At 35.6% G+C, this 22,423-nt stretch overlaps 1 protein-coding gene and 1 long non-coding RNA gene across 2 annotated transcripts in view; one reads left to right on the top strand and one right to left on the bottom strand.

Moving 5' to 3' along the window:
• Nucleotides 1-22,423, bottom strand: part of LOC117315980 (E3 ubiquitin/ISG15 ligase TRIM25-like) — a 187,139-nt gene that overhangs the window by 143,279 nt on the left and 21,437 nt on the right. The window lies entirely within an intron of this gene.
• LOC117315985 lies at nt 6,415-9,254 on the top strand. The gene is made up of 3 exons (XR_004529798.1): nt 6,415-6,601; nt 6,868-7,030; nt 8,031-9,254. It is a non-coding gene; the product is annotated as an uncharacterized LOC117315985 (long non-coding RNA).

The raw sequence follows: 22,423 nt of genomic DNA on the forward strand, positions 1-22,423 counted from the left end.
GTATCTTACAATATGCACCTTCCTTGTATCTGATATGGATATATTAATAAATCCAGTTATAATAAGTGAACCACATTACGATTTTGGATATCTCGGTTTTCACGTGATTATTAAGCAAACGGCAAGTAGTGGTTTAAAATGATGAGCTGAGATATATTCATCATTGTTTCCATCATTTGAATTAAAGTACATTTATTTGATCCTAGGCTGCTAGTTGTTTTTAATCGTGTTCAAAGAAAAATTCAATAGTTCTTCCGTAATTTAAATTCCAATACAATTTGAGTAAATGATGCTAATTGTTAAAAATGGAAGGCGGAGATGAATTCAATATTTCCTCCGTAATTGAATTCAAACGAATTTGATAAACGTTTCGTAGTTCTACCTAAAATCTGAACACATCACACGTATATTGGATGCCACCTCGTGTATTTTAGTCAACAAGTGAAGTATTGGTGGCGGAATAAAAATGTATAAATTGTTAGCTTCAAAAGAAAAAAATAGTGGCATCTTTTTTGACTCAGACATATAAATAAAATATAAGCAAAGCAATTATACACAATATATATATAAAGAATGCAATAAATAGAAAGAGTACAGTATTAATGTCACACAAACTTTCACAAATTACTTTACAATTAAGATTGAACAGATAGTTAAATTAAACTATAGGCTGAAATTTTATTTTGAGGGCCTTTCCAACGTCCGACCCCATTACGACGTCATCAAACGCGGACGGTGTCTTTGACAGATTAACTGATCGATCTACACATTCCAGAACATCATACACTGATGTTGATAGGTCAACTGCTGTCACCATGACTCCTACAACATCTACATCGTCAGTCACTAGGGTTCTGGTCAATTCTGGCGTTGCAAATGACACATGCGCGGAATGCTGTTCCATAAAAAAACAGCAAAATCCTGACCAAGGTGAACTGGACGAGATGGTACGCATGTTGAGGGTTCAGTTGGCAGTAAACAAAACCAAGCTTTCGGCCCACAGACGTAAACTCATCAGCGTGTATGACTCCCGGCCCAGCAGTGTGGCTATGGGAGGTGTAGCTTGGGTCATCTTGGTCATGGTTGTTGGAGTGATTGTTTTGGCGGACGTTGTCTCTCTTGGTAAATTCGTTTTCAAAGTGTTTCAGTATTAATGTTAGATTTCGGTTTTATAGTTTTAACATGTCAAACGACGGGTATCATGACCATGTTAAGGCGAGGGTTGTTGACAATTGTGGACATTGTAAACACAGTCTAAACTAATGTTGACAACGAAAGTGACCAAATGCGGATATTTCAAATAATAAGTTATTATTTGGTTTGTTTGTTTGTTAGTTTGTTGCAGTTATTGTTGTTTTGTTGTGTGTGTGTTTTTTATATTTTATTTTATGCAAAAATAAGTATAAAGGTATGTTTCCGGATGACGTCCATGATAACCTTTGTTATGACTTAATTGAATGTTGTACAATTCCTATGTATGATGCTTAAATAAGCTGTATTTGATTCATGGTATATCCTTTACCGTTGACCTGGTAAATCGTCCTGTTGCCGTTATATCTTATCAATTCTTGAATAAAATGTTGAAACTACGTACTTGCTCAACAAGTATTTGATTGATAAACCGCTGTAGATTGTTTTCCTGTATTCCTTTTGCTGTTCTGGCACTTTTTCCGGGTCCGCCCGAGTAGTTTATCGAGCCGTCATTGTAACAGATATTTATTACCACGGTATTCATATGAATTATTTAGCCTTTTCAATGACGAACACTGCGTGAATCCTCATTACCCATGACACCTATTTTATTTGACAGTAATTGTATTTTGTGCATATGAATGCCCTATTACACGTCGTTGTAGTGCAGTATAGTTACGCTTTTTCTCTACCAGTTTACCCTATATATTGATTTATCTTAAAAATGGTCACGACATTCTTATTTTGTGTTGAAATGAAGAATACCTAGTGAATAAAAACTAAAGCACTAGACAGCGACATTAGTATGTAATGTTAATGCAAAATAAATAGAACATTTTGTATAGCGATTAACATAAGTAATGTCCCGCGCATGTGGATTAATGCTGCCTTTTTAATTGATAAGAACAGAGAGCAATATGTTTCTAAATAAATACATTATTTTATAATTCCCTCGCCAGTATGTGTCTTTTCGAAACCGCATCGGGTGTTCTAAGACTGCGATGGCCGAGTGGTTGAATTATCCCGACTCTTAATCACCAGTCCTCCAACTCTTGGGAACGAGTTTGAAACTTACGTTTGGCAGTTACCAGGTACTGACCGTAGGCCGTTGGTTTTTCTCCGTGTACTCCGCCTTTCCTCTACTTCGATGATCTGGCACGTCCTTAAATGACAGTGACTGTTAATAGGACTTTAGACAAAATAAACCAAGCCGAAATGCTATAGGACGACTTACAAGTTAGTGTTAATGTTCATACTTCTGTAATAGGAGTGGAAACATGTACGGCCAGACCGGGGTTCGAACCCGGGACATCCGAACACTAGCCAGATGCTCTACCGATTGGGCTACCTGGTCGTCGATGATCGACCCGGTCCAGTTCCGCTACATTTTGGTATTGGGACTCGAAGAAACGAACAAACGAATTAAATGCTTCGTTATCAATTCAATTGATTGTTTACAGATGATTTTCAAAGCAATGAAGTAAAGTAGACTTTTTTGTTTTGCTTACAAGTTGGTAGATTAAAAATGGTGGTAAAACCACTTTCTTCTTTCTTGCCATGATAGCCGATCCCTGCTGCGATCTCGAATGCCTTATCAAAGTGAAAATTGTCTTGTGTGCAACATACCTTTTCTCGTAAAAATAGAAACGTTTTACAGAGAGAGAGAGAGAGAGAGAGAGAGAGAGGGAGACATAACATATATGAAACAACTGAAAAAGTGTTTTTCTGTCATTGTAATATTTACACATTGTATCATTATTAATTATATAAGACTCTTAATGTGGTAGTTACTGTTTCCATCTCTTTAATTGATGTGTAAGGAAATGTTTATTAAACAGATTATCATGATCAGCACAGGAGAAATAGTTCAACTCTTCAGGAATATCTGTATAAATATCAAATATGCTTTTCTGATCGCTAGTTTCAACATCGGATGTATAGATGTACCATGGAACAACGTTGACTTCCATAACGACGCAATTGACGCCACTGCATGGCCACAATTTGGTAAACAATAGATAATATACTCTTCTGTCAAATTCGGGGGGGGGGGGGGGGGGGGGGGGTAGTACATTAAAGAGAGCAATGTCATCAGAGACAACAGACAGCACGGTAAAGATGATTCCATTAAAAACAGCAGTCGTTTTTGCAATCAATACTTGATACCGATATTAATGTCACGTGCTTGTCCTTGTTATAATATTTGATTTTTGTATACTCTAAGGTGATATGTTATCATGCTAGAGCAAATTCAGCTAAACATACCCTGGTTAATTTCAATTGAGATCTACAGATCGGGAAAGAGAACAATACTTGTACTTATTGCTTCGACTATTTTATGACTTGCGTGTATTGCGTTGTAAGAGGTAGAATTGCTATATTAAAAACGCAAACGTTTACGAGCTGAACTTTTATTCAATAACGTAATGAGGAGGAATATGTAATGATTTTAGATACTATCACTATTCTAAACCATTTCCTGCTGTCGCTACTATCACGCGAGGGGATTGCAATACATCCAATTTACTGTAGTATCGCTCGTGCGGAACCTATCAATCCAAGTACACGTGCTCTTCTTTTGAATAATTATATATCTATAACATACCACATGAATAATATATCGTCCCATTGGAAATTGCTAATCACGTAGTTTTCGTTTTGATATAAACACGACTGCCATGTTTAGAATAAGTCCAAATGATGTATGATATTGATTAGATTCAGTTTTAAACTTTGATATAAGTGGCCGCGTTAGACAGGTGACCCCTTATTTAAGGTTCATTATATAGTGTTTTCCATCGTGCGGACCACAGACTGGCTGCTTATGGGAAGTGGCTGCTTATTCAAGGTGGTCGTTAGAGCAGGTTTGACATACATGAATTTTGACAAGTGTTTATGTGTGTATAATTGGCAAGTGCATGACGATATCAAGAACCTGCTCGTGAGGCCTCTCATTTAAAACAACCACGGAACCAAATCATTTCCCATAGACGATATTGATAACATTGATCACTGTCCTGGCTTAACTCTTTCCGTACTTTGTGTTCTTTCCGGACTCCGTACCGGAAGTAGTTATTAGGCTCACCCCCGGAAGTTTAAACAAAATGAGACTACATGTGCATTGTTGGTGTGTTGTTATTTTCATATAGAAACAGAAAGGTTAGTGTTATCTTTGTACATGATTAAGAAATATTTAACAAAATAATATCTAGATCAGATTTATCCCTCTGAAACGTCCTACACTCTGATATCTAAAATGCAAATGTAGCAAGCCGCCATATTTTTTACATTAAGACCATATTGAGAAAAAACTATTATCAACTATTACTCTACCGAAAAAAAACATGTAAAACAATCGAAATAAATATTATTTAACAACCAAAGTGTTTGTTTTAAAAGCTTTGAGCACATTTTATAAATCATTGCATTTGGTAATTGTATTTATCGGTTGATGCTGTCAACAAATCAACACTTTAAAAACGTCAACTTAGTCTGTCGACTAAATTCGACAACGGGGAGGAGGGAGCACACTTTGATGTCGACTATAGTCGACAACGGTACTGAAAGAGTTAAAGGGGGGGGGGGGGGGGGGGGGGGTGGTTAAACACTGGTTCACTTACCCTAATTTTGAAGAATGTCATCTCGCAAACCTGTAAATGAAATATACAATACAAAATACTGATTGAAAGTTCTTTATAGGGGGCCAACAACAAAAATATATTTTAATTTACAACAATTTGCACTTAAAAACCCACAATCTATTTTTGTTTCGGTTATGTCGTCCTTAAAGTCTAATTACTTTCGCTATTGCCCCCAAACATGTTTGGTATCATTTATTTTATATCTTCTTATTACAATCATGTCTTCGTTGTTTTGACCTCAGCCGATTTAAAAAAAAAGTACCAGTGGTCGCGACCGTATTTGCGTTTCGCCTGCATATTACTGAATTAACAATTTGATCTCCGCTTTGAAGGAATGAATGGGAGTATATGAATAAAGCGAAAGTAATCGGTGTAAAATGAATATTACGTCAAAGTCGTGGGCCTTTAGTGGATAGTGGACCGTGATACCATATATGCCCTACTTTATGACTGTGGTTAATTATTTAAAATGGATGTATTACTCATACCTCGAAATGGCCTCTTACCTGAGTTAAATAGACTGGGATGATCATGGCCTGCAGTAAACTCGTTTCTTGATGTCAATTATATATCTGTATACTAAGGATGTTTGAAATGTTCACTCTATTACACTGATTGGACGTGGTTTTTATTTCAAATTAATGCGATTTAAGGACTTTAAATGATATCCAGGGTGCTCTGTTAATTACTTCATAGCTGTATGTGTAGTGATGTTAAGGGCTCGTTTTCAGAATAACTGTTCCGTCAAATGATGTCGGTAATGGAAAGGTCATCTAAGTATTTACTTTAAATTGATCTGTACAATACGGAAGAATCGGCAAATATATCACTTATCTTAACTTTATTGTTATGGTATTTTAACACGTCAAACCCGTCAGTGAATGATTGAGTTATTAACACCATCACCAACCTGCAGCACACATACGTATATGTATGCAGCGTTTTTGAATGACACAAAAATCAGCATTTTTGTCCGGAAAGGAATACATATATGTATATGTTCACTTATTTCGTCCTTCACCGCTGTCCTTCCGGGTTCTAGCGTAAAGTGACGTTGTGTTCTTTTAGAGTCTGTAGTGCGACAAAATACCCAACACTCAACTGACAATTACTAACAGTTATTAACATAGAAAGTATATTCATACAAGTGTCTAGGAATGGTGCTACCTATTATGTGGGTACCCGACAGTATCGTGGCCCGGGGTTATAGTAGTTACTGACACTCCATGCCACAAGGATGACCCTACCAGAGGCCCTGGCGTTTTCAAGCGCCTCTACGGCGTACCTAGCGACAACCCGTGCCCACCCGCCGACGTCAATCCTCTGCCGTTCCGGTCCGGTGGTTTTCCTCACGTCACCGAGTGCTTAGCTCTATTTTCTCACTCACCCGAATCTTACTCGCTGGTCGCTGTTCTTCTCTCCAGGAGAGTGAGACCGGGCCACGGCCAGCGGTATATATACGCATGAATGAACCCACATAATAAGACGCAATGCTTAATAGGTAACACTACAGGTAACACACGTTTGACACAACACAGGTAAAAACTAGCGTACATTACAATACACACAAGAAGATATTACGGAAAGATACCTTGCGGCGGGCTTTAATTATAAATAGTGTACACAGTGATATGGTCGCCTTCTAGTTTCCCGCTAGGAGAAGTTTCCCATAGCTCAGTTGGTGGAGCAACGGACCATAAACCTGGAGGACGTGGGTTCGATTACAGGTGGGAGGACAGTACTCTCATTCCTTTGACAATATAACGAAGGTGTGTTTCTATCTACAAATGAGGATAAAACATATACTGACAAATTTAAATGCGAATTAATGTTGATTTCACAAATAAATCAAAAGACCACGATTTTACATATGTATGCATGAATTAAAGTCTGAATGAGGTGGGTAAATGGTGTTGGATATTGGAATTAATCAGCCTGTCGCAAATTGCAAGTCAAAGAGGAATCGTCGATAAGGATTATTTTATTTTTATTTATGTTTTAACTCAATCCGTTGTATCGTCTTTATAAATTACAGAGGGAATGCCTCTCCTCACGGAGCTGCTAATCAGTCAAGAGAACATGAATTGGACATCTGCTGGAGAATACTGTGAGGAAAGGAATGACCGTCTGATCGTTCTAGATAGTCAGGAAAAGTGGAACTACTTTACGTCTCACGATCAATATCAGGAAAATCATCTGTGAGTAAAATCAATAGAATACAAAGATATTAATATGAGTAGGTTGGGGTGATAGTTCTTATTGTGCTAAGCAGTTTAACCTCCACGAATTGGTTAATAGAAAAACCTGTGATCTGATGAGAACATGTCAAGAAACAGCAACATCTAAGATCATAAGAGAACCGATATCAAGGAAACACCGGACAATTGGAATCATATGAAAATGTATGTCAAGGTCAAACACTGACCACTTTGATCACAGTTTTCTGAATTATTATTTGGTCTTTTAAATCGACAATGTATGACTGCTTATATTTCCACGTGTATCATTGTTTGACATATATCATTATGTTTGTAGATAATCCAAAAATAAACGAAAATGTATTCATCTCGAAAGTTATTAGCTAAATAGTATCTCGGCGACACGTTCACGGTTCAATGATGCAGTCTCTGTGTATATTAGTGAAGAGAGTTATTGTCGATTTGCACCAATGAGTTCTCAGTACAAATAGCTGTCAAGTCGAGTTTAGCAATATTACATAGGCTTCACGTACCCGTTGACGTTATCTGGAACGAAGTAAAACGTTTGACACATACGTATACTTATAAAAGAGGTATGTTTTAAGTGATGTTTTGAACACTTGTTTTTTCGACATTTTGTGACTTAACAAAGAAAAACATAATCTTCTCATAAAATACGTATGTTCTAAAACAAAATTTACAGAAAATTGTACTTCAAGGTTTTGCTATTCAAGTACAATCGTCTACACATTTTGACTTACTTGTAAACTTTGCGCTACAATTCCTTGATCTTGTAGCAAATGCCCAACCAAATAACGATGAGGTTATACATATAAATACACTTAGGGTTGCTTAACCGTTCTATTCAAAAATGGGACGTTATACATACATGCAAATTTGTAGCTGAACTTTTTTTTTTATTTGATAATCTTCTGCAGGTTTTATAATTTCGTATTCGCCCGTACTCTTTTGCTGACTTGACACTTATATTGTCTCAAAGGTACAGCGGAGCATACTGGACTGGCATGAGATTCAATAACTCCTTTAAATGTGACACGACTAAGGACCATATCCCATGGTTGTATACCGGCTGGGGTAGATGGGTCAATAACAACAATGAACCTAACGGGTGCCCTAATCAACAGTGTGTCAGATTGCATTACAACATGATGCGTACGACTGTGTGCCACAGAGTATACAAAGCTATATGTGAAAGAGGTAAATTGTTTTGTTACCATCGCATGCTGACCTCCGTGCGAACTAATTCGTATAGTGACATATTTGTCTAAACATTTCAACTGTAACATTGAATACGATTGTATTTCTATTCTCTATGTTTTACTTTCCGTATCGTTTAATCGGGGTAGGCACATACATTCCTTTAGCGTTATTGGTGTTGGGCTAATATTACGTATTTTTTAAGTGCGCATCACGAGTGAAACATGTCAAAATATTGTAATACATACTGTATGAAATATATGTGTTATTACTTTAAGATACTGTTAGATATTCTGTTTATTACAGGAACACCTTTTATCTTACCCAGTGTCGTTCGTAAGAAGAGTTTTGATTGGTCCAATATTGTAAGGTATATTGCGTACATGGATATGAAGAATGCATAACTAGTTATGAGGTACAGTGATTTTGTTAACAAAATTATACGTGAAACATAATTCAAGTATGGCCACAATCTTGAACCTCAAAATGTTACCAGAAGTACCAATACCCAACACACAAACACTGTGAATCAAAATAATTGTAAAGAATAATATGGATTTACCGTCCACAAATCCAAATGAAAGTAAACTTCAGGGTATTTTAAAAGAAAATATTAATAAAGGAGTGTTGTATGGTTTACTATTGTACTTTAAATCTTTCCGTCTTACATTGTCATGTAATAAAATTCTACAATTATTACCTTTCTCTACTTTTATTGTTTATTATTATATTAATACAGTGATATATGGATATGTTGAAGACGACGGGACCAAGTAAAATTATCGACTTATCCAGTGGTTTGACTTGCAGCGGTTTTTTTATGAAAATGCAATGACATAAATGACCCAAATTTATCGGTTGTATTCAGCATTTGAGCACGAGTGTCAGGAAAACACAGACAACTAACATTGCTGGTATCTTCACATGTATGATTATTTCAAGGATGTAATATTGGCAGGTATTTAAATAAACGAAAATGTAGTTCCCGTGAAAGTTGGCAGCTATATAGTATGTATGCGAAATTTAACGGTTCAATTATGCATTATTTGTGCATTTAAGTAAAGAAAAACAAGGTATGTATATGATGATATTGACTTCTTTATAACATTGTCAACATAAACCTTACCAACAGTAGCTGAGCATTACCATCTCATTATCATTTCATTACCATCTCATTATCATCTCATTACCATATCATTACCATCTCAATACCATTTAATTACCATCTCATTACCATCTAATTACCATCTCATAAACTGCCAATTCAACCGGCACAGTAATATTGTACCAAGTGAAGCACAACGCTGATCCGGAAAAAAAACCATAGAAAGTATACATTCTCGTTTTGAAAAAAAAAATACGGCAGTTGATATTTTGTATTTTCATAATGTATATTTACAATAAATATTTAAATTAATTGCGAATTCTTGGCTAGTTTTCTATTATTTTACTCACTATTTTTTCCCGTGTTAACAGGATGACAACCAAGAATGGCAATTATTCACATGATTTGTTTCAAGCAAAAACGTGTTTGATTTTTATCATATTTAATTAACATTTTATATGTAAACGTCTGTGTCTATTAACAATTCAATGATTTTATTTTTATTCATATATTTGCTTTAAACAAAAATGTGTTTGATTTTCCGCATGTAAAGGCAGATGTTCCAGTAGAAATAAAATAGTGCTTCGCGTCTCCTTATTTAATTAATCTAACTGTAATTTAGTTGTATAACTTATTTCACATAAGTAGGCTGATATGATAAATAAATGTTTATAACTGCATGATTTCTGAATGTTTGAAATAACAGGGGTTTTTTTTCTGCGCAATGATACGCAATGGTTATGGGAAGGTATTTTTTTTCAAATTGCCTCTCATATGCAGAGCCATACATAGAAAACATGTTTTTATATTCTATTTGTTTCGAATTGAAAGATTGCGTTCGAGAAGTACGTCTTCTTCATAACATACGTTAATGTCGCTTTCCAATTGCTCACATCTCATCGTCATAACTTTGTTTTGATATTTCCTCATGAATTCCGAACAACTATCAATTAAACATGATACGCTATCATTTAAACCAAAGCGACACAGTTAATATTTAATAAAATTTTGACAATATACGGTGCTACTGCCCAAAAAACGTTCCTTTTTAGATCTGATCACCTCTTTATACCGATCATGATGACATTTTTATTTCAACAAAATGGTTAAAATATACCGAAAATTACTTTATAAACCTGCCTTACCTTAGCTAAGATGAATTATGCCCAACAAACCGACCGTGAAATCAACATCAATGGGGACTATTTTCCTAGCTTTTGTCTTCGGACATAAGCACATGTCGTTTATACATTAGTACATACCATCTAAGACTACTGTGATTTAATTATGTACTAATCGAAGTGGTCTAGGTGAAACATTCATACTCCAAGCGTTAAATTATGATTGTACTAGTACAAAAGCAAAAGTATACACTATAAAGTAAAACAGAAATTATCAATTTTTTTCTATAAAAACATTTGTTTTCTAGGGAAAAAAGTAGTCTTTTTAGCAAAGAAATTAAACTTTCCATTTTGTATGGATATCTTTAAAGTAAACCTAACTTATTCTTCGTTTTCCGTTTTCTGTTTAAGGTCCAACAATTCCTTAAGTTAAAATCAATAATAAAAGTTATATTATTGTTGTTTTATTTTTTAACGTTTATAAATGTTTTACAATGTTACAAGACGTACATATTGCGTGTGACTATACAATAGTACATATAGAAAACAGGAAGTTCATTCATGTAAAAGAAGTAGTTCCGCTAAGTGGTGCGTTACAACAAAAACATTTTGCATTGGAGTATAAAATGGAAAAAAAAATCGACGAATAAAAAAAAAATTCTGCTTACAAACATAGGGCCAGCTGGTTAGGCAAGAATATTGTACGAGAGATAGAAAACTGAATACAAAGAGAAGAGGCACATTGTATGAGGATAACTAACTGAGTAATGTGAAGGGTAACATTGTACGAGGGATAGAAAACTGAGTACAGTAAAGGGGTACATTGTAGGAGGGATATATGACTGAGTTCAGTAAAGGGGTACTTTGAACGAGGGATAGATGACTGAGTAGAGTAAAGGGGTACATTGTACGAGGGATAGAAAATTGAGTACAGTTAAGGGTTACATTGTACGGGGGAGAGAAAACTGAGTACAGTAACGGTGTACATTGTACGAGGGATAGATGACCTAGTACAGTAAAGGCGTACATTGTACGAGGGATATATGACTGAATACAGTAAAGGTGTACATTGTACTAGGGACAGGTGATCTAGTATAGTAAAGGGGTACTTTGTACGAGGGATAGAAAACTGAGTACAGTAAAGGGGTACATTGTACGAGGGACAAGTGATCTAGTACAGTAAAGGGGTGCATTGTACGAGGGATCGTGCAACGCGTACGGTAAATGGGTACATTTTTGGAAATGACCGATATAGGCTAAGCCTGTTGTCTAAACCATTTATTTACATATTTTTGTGTAAAGTTACAATTCATGTACAACTTGATAATGAAATATTTTGATATGAACTTGCACGAGTGATAGATGATTGAGTACAGTAAAGGGGTACATTGAACGATGGATAGGTAACTTGAGTACAGAGACATTTGGATGAATGTTTCTGATATGAAATAAATAGGAATGCTTTCTAATATAAGATATGTACAAAAGTTTTCCGATATCTAATATGTTCAAATATTGTTTGAGAAAAAAAAATGTTCGAATTATTTCCATTATGAAATCTGACAAATACCTTCTGATATAAAACAAACACGAACTTTTCCTAATATAAATTTTGTTCAAATGGACCGAGAAATGTACACACGATATTTATATTCCTAACGGAGCTGGATATCTTTATTAGACCAACCACATTACGTCACCCAATATTGTCATATCCGTAATTGTAATACCGCCTTCTGTAAGTGATCTGCATATTACACACGACAAGGAAGTAAATAAGCGACTCAGCGGCTGGAAACGGTTTTTGATTTTCTGATATTTAAGAAGTTGTAAGGTGAGTATTCCGACCAAAACTGATGTTAATACTCTGACTTACTGCACGCAAGCATGGACTCCATAAGTATGTGTGCATTATATGCTAAGCATGCATTTAAAACCTGATAAACAACTGCTGTATTGAGACATACACACATAGAAAACCTGTTGGTATTCGTTGCTTTATGAATTATTAAAACTCGACATGCTGTTGTATATGTAGTGTGTAGCTAATGGATACCTAAGAGCCGGTTATCTACATTCAACGACTGCCAAACTTTTTTATAGACATGGCTTATGTAATAAAAATATAAAAATACTTCGGAAATATAAAATAAAAATCATACCGTTGTCGGATTCCGGAATGTCAAACATTCTTTATAATTAGCTGCTGATAATACAACCGTTAATGTACACGTGTTGACTATTAGGTATTACCTTATTTATTCTAAGATACTGTTTAATTCACGAAAACATTTCCTGACATTTGTATGTTCAAATATATGACCTGAAAAAGTAAAAAAAATATTTATCAACTTTCTAATCAACCTAAAATGTTGACCTTTAAAACTCCCATCCATATATCATACAAAAGAAAGTAAGAAAAAAAAGAAAAACATATGTTAGTGAAAAAATACTTTCCCACATGAAACTCTTTTCATACTTTGCCATTGTATAGGGCATGTAGAGCTCAAATAGATTTTAAAACGAAAAACATAGGTCAATGATCTTTAAAAAAAAGTTGTTGTCAGAAAAAATTATCTCCCCTGAATATTTTTCCGAAAAAAATATAAAATGAACCTTACACATTTTGATATAAACTAAGATGTTATATTTTTCCTCAAAGTTGTGCAAGTGATACCACATATGGTTGTTTTTTGTTTTTTTGTTTTGTTTTTTTTTGTTTTTTTTTTTAATATTCAATGCAATAGTTATACTTTCTTTGTTTTATTGATATGTAAGAAAGTTAAAACAACCTCCCCTTGTATGATTATTCTTACCTGAAGTATAACCAAACATTTTGTGTCAAATCAAGTTTGTTTCAGTTGTTTTTCTTTCTGATCTTACTGTTCAATTTACTATGGTTATTGATATATAGAAAAGCAAAATAAAGTGGTTCCAGAACTTGTTTAATGCGCATTACTTTAAATAGCTGGGATACTATGGTCACTGATAAAACATTGAATCACCTCAGGTGTCAAGCTCAACTTTTCATTTAACGAAAGCCATATTCATCATTTTATTAATTTGGCTCAAGAAACCGAAGAAAAAAATAAGGGCGGAGATAATGTATTATCAATAAGGACTATGCTGAACATGTTTATAAACAATTTCAAAGTATATCAATACAAACAAGATGCCTAAGAGTCCTAAAGCCGGTTAAGACATAAAATGTCCAATGAACTGCAGTCTTACAGTAACAAAAAAATAGAAACAATTATTTGTAACTGAAAATCTGCATATGGCATCATATAACATCAATACAAACAGAAAAATAATCATCATTTAATTGTTTTGATTCCAGACCAAATAGTTTGAAGACATCCTGAATAATTTCCTGGTCAGTTGAGCCCGAGTCGGTCATTAGAAAAAAAGTTACTACACGAAGCTGTCACTTTGTGTTTGGTACATTTCCCCGCAGTGATCGACATCAGTCATTTTTTGCAATTGAATCAAATTCAAAATTGCACATGGTAATGCAATTGTATCCACTTTCCCGTTGTGTTTTTTTCATTCCTCATAATGATTGCAGGTATTGTTAATGCAGCAATGTGGGCTGTTTCTGAAGTGTAAACTGAAAATGAAATAGAATAAAACTCTGAATACTGTATAAAAGCCTGATAAGGTTACATTCTCAATGTGTAGTTATTTATGATGTCGATATGGTCATTTGAAACGTGTTTATTCTACTTTTGATAATAATTGTTTGATATTTGAGTAATTTCTATAAGTATTAAGATTCCGTGACATTTATATTGATATTGATATTCACATGTACACTTTTATTATATTTACTCTTACAAGCATGCATATATAATAGTGTATTACATAAACACTGCTTATAAAATTAGTCTATACTAACTAAATTACTCATTTTGACACATCCTTAAATCTATTCTCAAATATGTAATTACACAACAGGGGAGATTTTGATGTTTAAAACTAAGAAATCAGCTTAATGTACCTGTCCAACATAACCTACATTTGTACACATGTGTAATCATGTTAATGTGCTGTAAACCCTAACAAAATCAACTCAACCGATAGGTTGGGGAGTTAAAAAAAATTAAAGTATCATGTAACCTTAATTATTGCTACAAACGTAAATCTGGTGATGTCTCCAAATGTGACATCGACAGTGGTGAGATGTCACTTGTACACACAAGTTACAGCAGACTGCCCAATACTCATCTGTTGTCGTCCAACCATTTAAACCTCTCATACTTAAATCTTCAGCAATATTTATCAACCGTATAAATATGATATCACAATTATTTTACTTTCAATGTGATGTTCGTTTATCATGCTGTATGGACATGTCTGGTGTTCTTGTCTGCGTGGTAACGTTACTGTACCCACTAATGGTTTCCTGACAGGATGCTGAGACAATTTTGCTATATATTCTTTTATTTAAGCTGAACACTGTACATAAATCCCATTGCTTCTTCATTCTTGTGTGGTTCTACAAAGACTTTCGTAGATGCCTAGACGAAGCCGCGTAATTAAGATTTCACCAACGATATCTCTTTAACTGCGCCACTTGTTTACAGCTTTTACCGACATACGGCCTTTCGTAAACCAATTTAACTTCGTTAAAATAACAGTTACTGTTATGAGTAGTAATTCTAAATTAAAGTTTTATATTTTCTTTTATATCGTTTATTTATATGAAAATATTTGTCCAAATATTCGATTAACGTTTACGTCATTCCTATACAATCAAATGAATTACCTTCCCTGACATGGTTTAGTTCACACATAGGATTTATCACTATCCTCAAAACATATTTACCTTTTATTTCCGTTATCGGTGTTCGTTTTTCAATTTAGTCCTAAAAAGACGAACGGCAAACTGCTCGGCCTCGTTGGTTTCTTCTCAGGATAAAACTCACGAAACGCTTCCATCTGGGCAAACAAAAATAATGAGTAATATCAGTTTGTGCATGTTAGGCAATCGTTCCTAGAAAAAGAAAAAATGAATTTACACTGGTTAATTTCATTTATGGATTATGAAAGGTTACGATGTCGCGACTGCTTCAGATTAACACTGATCAATGCATATTTGGTCTTAGAAAATATACCATTACAACAAAACTTAACATCTTAATCAAAAGCATGGATGGGAAATTAGTGCAGTGAGTTCATAAGGGAATATTAGAGTGAAGAGTTAATAAAAAGAATTGGGAGGTTAGAATGATAGAAGGATGGGTAGGGTGAAATTAAGAGAAAGACGGTGTTTGATTTGAGAGAAGAACGCGGAAGGATGAATTGATGCTAGGGCGTCAAAGGGTTACCCAAAAAAAGGACCAGGTAGAGGTGAATTAGAAGAAGGGCATGGAAAGGCATACAAAAGGAAAAACGGGGAGACCAAACTATAGACCATGTTCCTGGATATTAAGCGATTAATCTGTTTGTAACACAGGTGCTATTTATTTCAAATAGCTGATGTAAAATTACTGATATCATTAATTTGAACGAGTAATATAATCAAATTGAATGAGTGATATAATTAAATTGAATGAGTGATATAATTAATTTGAATGAGTGATATGATTAATTTGAATGAGTGATATAATTAATTTGAATGAGTGATATAATTAATTTGAATGAGTGATATAATTAATTTGAATGAGTGATATAATTAATTTGAATTAGAAATATAATGAGTGATCGTTACTATCACTGGTGTAGGAAAAGGGTTGGGGTGAGAGGACAAACACGTCTGATCACCCCTCCACACCCCACCCCTAGACTTCCCTCTTCGTTTTACCATATTCATTCCTTTTAGTAATTGAAAGGCCCGGTCTCTGGTATTATCTATGTGACCGCCGTTTTCCACCAGCAATGTCCTATACTTTGATTTCAATACACCTTTAGCTAACGCTTTTTTAATCTGTTAAGTGTTACTTCCTTTTCCACAGATTTCGTTAATTAACTTCTGGTCTTGAGTGTCCATAACCTCGCCAAACATAAGATGTTTACCTCTTTTCTTGGGAGCAAGTTCACATATATCATCACTCTCTTCAAAACACATTTTTCCCCTGGATATTTCTTTTTAATGACTTGAAATTTCCTACAGTTGTTGACTTTAAGTCTGCAACGTGGTTAAAATGATGAATTGTTTGAAGTGCTGAGTGTTGCGTTGCGTATTTACCTATCTCAGTTTTCTATGAGGGTGAAACTATCTGGTGTTTCCCTCTAGGTTTAGTTTGCCTTGTATTTATACACAATCGTTAGTTCATCATTACATAATTTCGTCATTCTTGTGTCCACATTTCCAAGTACAATAACACTAGCCAGAGATTTAAAAAAAAAATGTTAAAATCTATTTAGAAGCCATGTCACGTACACGTGGATTAAAAGGCCTGTGTCTAAGTGACAGGATTAGAAAATCTACCTGTGATATAGCCTTTGGTTGAATAGTTTTCTACTGAGAACATATCAGTATAAGACTTTTGTATTGGGCGTTTTGTATTTCGTCTCACCTGGTTGCACAGGAACACAGTCTTCGCTTTGTACACAAATTAATCGATCGATCGATCGAGAAGCGACTTGTCCTTGAACACAGCTAATACAACAATCAAAAAATGCATGAATGGATTTTATGACTCATTTAGATGGAAAACATACCTTTATTGACGCGTTTTATAACAAAATAAACAACATTCCTACACACATTAACATAGTTCGTTGAAGCTAATAAATGGTATGTAGTAATTGAACGAAAATCGTCCTGACGATTTTTTTTTCTTGAAATTTTGGTATGTTTAACTGTGGCTCATTCCCCCCAGGGGCCAAATAAACCAAAATATAACTACAGCCAAAATATCCCAAAGTACGATACCGAAAAAAATCCTCGTAAAATGTAACAAAGTTATCGTTACAATTATTTAAATGCAACAATTGTTCATCCAATTTTTTCCCGAAATTGAACATTGTTCCGTTCCACTGGTTTTGATGCTAAGACAGATAATTATAGATCTAAACAAGTGTAATTTATGTTGTATTTGCTATAGTAATTGCACTTTTCTGTTTATTGAATTTTGTTGTTATTTCTTCTTTCATGTTAGGTTTTTAAATTGCATGTACTTATTCCAATATCATATTATCTGGCTTCACTATGCGATAAAACAGATTTGAAAACAAAACAACGTAAAACAAAAACAAAATAACTTAAACAAAAAACTTACTTCCGAAATAAAAAAGTCATTTTTTGTTTCCTCCATCACACATATATACAATGAATACAGGAAGTAAACCATTGTAACAAGCATGCATGACATTCACATATTGAGATTTAAATTTAAAGAAAAAAATATTGTCCCCTCACTTTTTTTAGCTTTGCCACTGGGTATAATTAATTTGACTTGGTGATATAGAAGTGCGTAATGAGTCATTACACCTACACAAGATAGTGTTCATTTATACCAATGGATAATACCTGTTAACCAAACCAATGATCTCGTTCATTTGAATTGCGATACAATTAATGTTAATAATGGATTTGACATATTCAATGCCATACTGACACGTAATCAAATGTGTGATATTTCATGTTTTATCACGCGGATTTAAACACCAATAAGGCATTATTACTTTGCACCTGTGTGATAAAGTTTGTAAATGTGTAACACAATTGCAACGTCATCGATGAATGACACAATTAAGTCATCATTTAATTGATGAGAGTTAAACAGGAACAGTACCATGCTTTTCTGTAATGATAAACTTTAACTGGCTCGCTCTGGTTTTCACAGAAGTATTAACCATAAAAGGATATATAGTGACATTGGATAGATAATCAACACAAATGCGTATCACTCTGTAAAGACTTACATTACATTTGCATAACAGCTGTTAAAAATACAGTTTTCCCTTTTTACAGGTCAGCGTATATCCGTCTAGAACTGGACTTACTGAAATGTCATATCTGTCTGGAGCGACTTCAGAAACCTAAGTCCTTACCCTGTCTCCACTGCTTCTGTCAGGAATGTCTCGGGACCTTCATCACAAAGGAGTTGTCTGGGAAGATGGCGTCAGAAACATCCTTCCCCTGTCCTGTCTGTAGGAGGGTGACCCCGCCTGTCAATCTAGTTGTATCTAAGGACAAGATGGCGGAACATTTTCCAACTGATGCTGGTATCCAGATCCCCATTCATCTCCAGGTACGATTATCTGAACCACTGTACTGCGATCACTGTCAGACACAGGGTCACATGACCCACCCCGCTAAATTCTGGTGTCAGGACATGGAGGCGAACTTTTGCGAGATTTGTAAGGCACAACATCCTGATAGCATACATAGTGACTGTGATATCTTGAAAATTTGCAGGGCAATATGGAGCGGGAACAAATCAGCAAAGGTCAGTACATCGATGTGGCCAACACTTTAAGAACAAGGTTTGGTATTGTGATGACCATCAACTTCTCGGATGCATTTTAAAGGATCATAGCCGTTGTAAGGGATTAACCACAGCGATGGAATATTTTCAGAAATTAAAAGATGGATCGCAGTTCACATTCAGTCGATGATGAAGATAAACGCGGATTTTATTGACGTAATATTGAAGGACTATGACAAAGAGCTTCACAATCTGGTACAGAGCCAGGACATAGCACTACAAAGTATCACCGATCTACGTCAAAATGGCGGTAAACGGCTAAACATCCTACAGAAGGAAGTTGATAGCGTTCTTCAAAGAGAAGAAAAGAAACACGGAGGCCACATCACGTGAACGTCTGATGGATACTATGCTTAATACCATGACAGATGTTGGTATTGGCTTAATAGTGAAGGACTTTGACGAACAACTTCAAAGTCTGGTAAAAAAAACAGGAAATCGCATTACAGAGTATCACCGATCTACGTCAAGGGGTCGATAAACGGCTAAACACGCTACAGAAGCAAGTCACAGACGTTCAAGAAGAGAAGATAAACATGGAGGCGTCATTATGGCAGTGTGAACGTCTGATGAATAGTATGTTAAATACCATGAAGTCCTCCGTTACCGCCGTAGAGAGAAATGACAACATTGAGACGATAGTGTTGTACCAGAGAGGACAGGCAGAGGCGGAGTCGTGTAAGGCCCTGATAACGGACATGAGAAAGTCACGTCCGTCAGTTTTAAACATCATGTTGCTAGCTGACTCGGGACCTTGATGATGACTCAATTGGAAACAACCACAACATATTGCCCGTATCCATTGTGCCCAAGCACCGCCATTCGTACCAGTGCAAAGTGAAGGATTTTGTTTGTTTTTGTCTGTTTGTTTTTGTTTAACGTCCTATTAACAGCCAGGGTCATCTAAGGACGTGCCAGGTTTTGGAGATGGAGGAAAGCCGGAGCACACCGGAGAAAAACCATTGGCCTACAGTCAGTACCTGGCAACTGCCCCACGTAGGTTTCGAACTCGCAACCCAGAGGTGGAGGGCTAGTGATAAAGTGTCGGGACACCTTAACCACTCGGCCATCGCGGCCCCCAAAGTGAAGGAAATCGGAACGTTCAAAATAAAGACTTCCTCTGATACAAATGATTGATGTGCCCTCGGTGTATTGCACCTCCGATACAATTAAATAGTGGTAAGTGGGGACAACAAGAAACTGTAGCTATTCACAGACAAATGCCAGTTCCTGGACGAGTTGGCAATTCCAGGAAATCCCAATGATTTGTGTCTGGTGAACAACAATACTGTGGCCTGGATTTACGTCATTTTAGAGTAATATCAGCTCTTAAATTCCAACTGAAAGTTGTCTTGACAGTAGGTGAAAGCAATTCCAGTCTAACCCGTCACATCAGTATCGCTAACTTAGCAGACGATGCTCAACTTCACTGGGGCTCGATTTCGCGGTAAGGTATGCCTTTGACATCAGTGAATAACCGCTAAACTACAATTCAGTATGCGAACATGCCCGGGAACAACTTCGATATTGCCGATTTTTTTGTTATATTAATGCTGGGCTTTTATTGTTTTAATGTCTAGCATTTCTGAAAAGTCGGCAACGAGCCCCTGTTTGTGTTTTTACGACATTGACAATTTCATTACTACGTATAGATCAGGAATAGCGTTATAGTAATTTTATGTCGACTCCATTTCTTGTTATTATTAAATTTTACTCTCATAACATGTGTTACTTTATTTTGTTGTTGTAATTTACAGTGTGTGTAGGTAATTGCTAGGATTCAAAAGCTCTCTAGACCGAATGTAACTGGCGGCAATTGTTTTTGACCTGTAACACCTGGGGCTGTATTTCTACTCTGACCGAATCACTGTAGATTGTAGTATATAGTATCATGAATATCATTTTGTTTACTAAACAAATATAGGCAAATGCAACATAGAATACAAATATAATATCGTGATCACTTATGTTGGTCCAGACTGTAACTAATCTGGACCTTGCAACTCCATTAATGTGTAGAATAGCAGACACAAGCGCGTGCTAATCTTTTGATAAGAGTTGTGAAAATAAGAACATTGGAAGTAAATACAGGTTGTAGCACAAATTGAAAAATAAACATAATTATTATTATGCTAAATTGTCGCCGCACTCATCCTTCAGAGGTTACATTTAATATAACAATTGAACCATATTTTTTTTAATGGACATTCCGTCGTTAAGATGAGATTATGCTACATAAATCAAAATAAACGGGAATTTTACAGTAATGTATTACTCAAACTCCAAACAAAGCCAAAAGTTCCTTGAAAATATAAGTTTTTGAAAATGCAACTTCGACCCAAAGTGCGAAAATGAAACGGGATCGGTGGGGAAATGAGAATACGATAATATAACGAACGACATCAAAGACAATCGAATAAATATAGCCAGCTTGGTGAAAAAATAGTAGTGAGCAACGGAGCTGTACCGGTCGAGTCAAGGGAGAAACATGCACACGTTTTCTGGGTTGACATTGCAAACGTATTTACGCCACGCGTAGCTCATGTTTATTCCACTTTGTCCACGGATAGGATAATGTTTGTGTTAAATATTTCAAACGTTGATTTGTTGTTTTTTTAAATGTTTAAACTCATTCAAAAAATAAGCTGGCTATATTTGGTGTTTATCATCACAACATAAACGAGTCACCTATATCGCTCGCTTTGTCTGGATATGTTTGGATTTGCCTACGGCGTTACTTGTATCTATATAATTTCCTATACAAATATGATATTTATTCCATCGTATTTAGTAACAAAAATGAATTTAAGCGTCCTTTATTTACAAATCTTGTGAATATATGTACAACGCACGAATCTGAACGAAGAAATGCTATTTAAACACAAAGGATGCAATTGGTATAAAGACAACAAATATGTTATAAACAAAAGGCACTATTGATAAACAACCCCTTTTTTCCATTCTATATGATTGTTAACATGTATATGTGTATTTAAAAAAGGATGAAATACCAAAACATTTATGGACACAAGTTACCATCAGATGTTGTGTCGTACACCTTGCAGTTGAGATAACGTTGACCTCCTCTGTTTGGCTCAACGAAGTAGGATGTGTAGTGAGGACAAACAAGGAGCTGGAGGTCATACGGGCGCGGGTATATTGCTAGTTTATTGGCTACCGGCTAGCTTGGTCGGAATGTAAATTGCTGTGACCAGGCATAAGGACTGGACCGGACAAATGTAGGGGGTCAGGTAGCGGGACTGAGCCGGCATATAGCTAAAGAGAAGATAGCGGCACTAAGCCGGTAGAAAATTGGTGACAAGATAGCGGGACTTAGCCGGCAGATAATTGGGGACAAGAAAGCGGGACTTGGCCGGCAGATAGTTGGTGACGAGGTAGCGGGACTAAGCCGGCAGATATTTGGTGACAAGGTAGTGGGGTGGGACCTAGATATTACTGAGTAGTTGGACTTAGCCAGAGGCTAACTGGTGACCAGGCAGTCGGATAAGGC

The sequence above is a fragment of the Pecten maximus genome, chromosome 17 (genome assembly GCF_902652985.1).
Source record: "Pecten maximus chromosome 17, xPecMax1.1, whole genome shotgun sequence".
Lineage (NCBI taxonomy): Eukaryota > Metazoa > Mollusca > Bivalvia > Pectinida > Pectinidae > Pecten > Pecten maximus.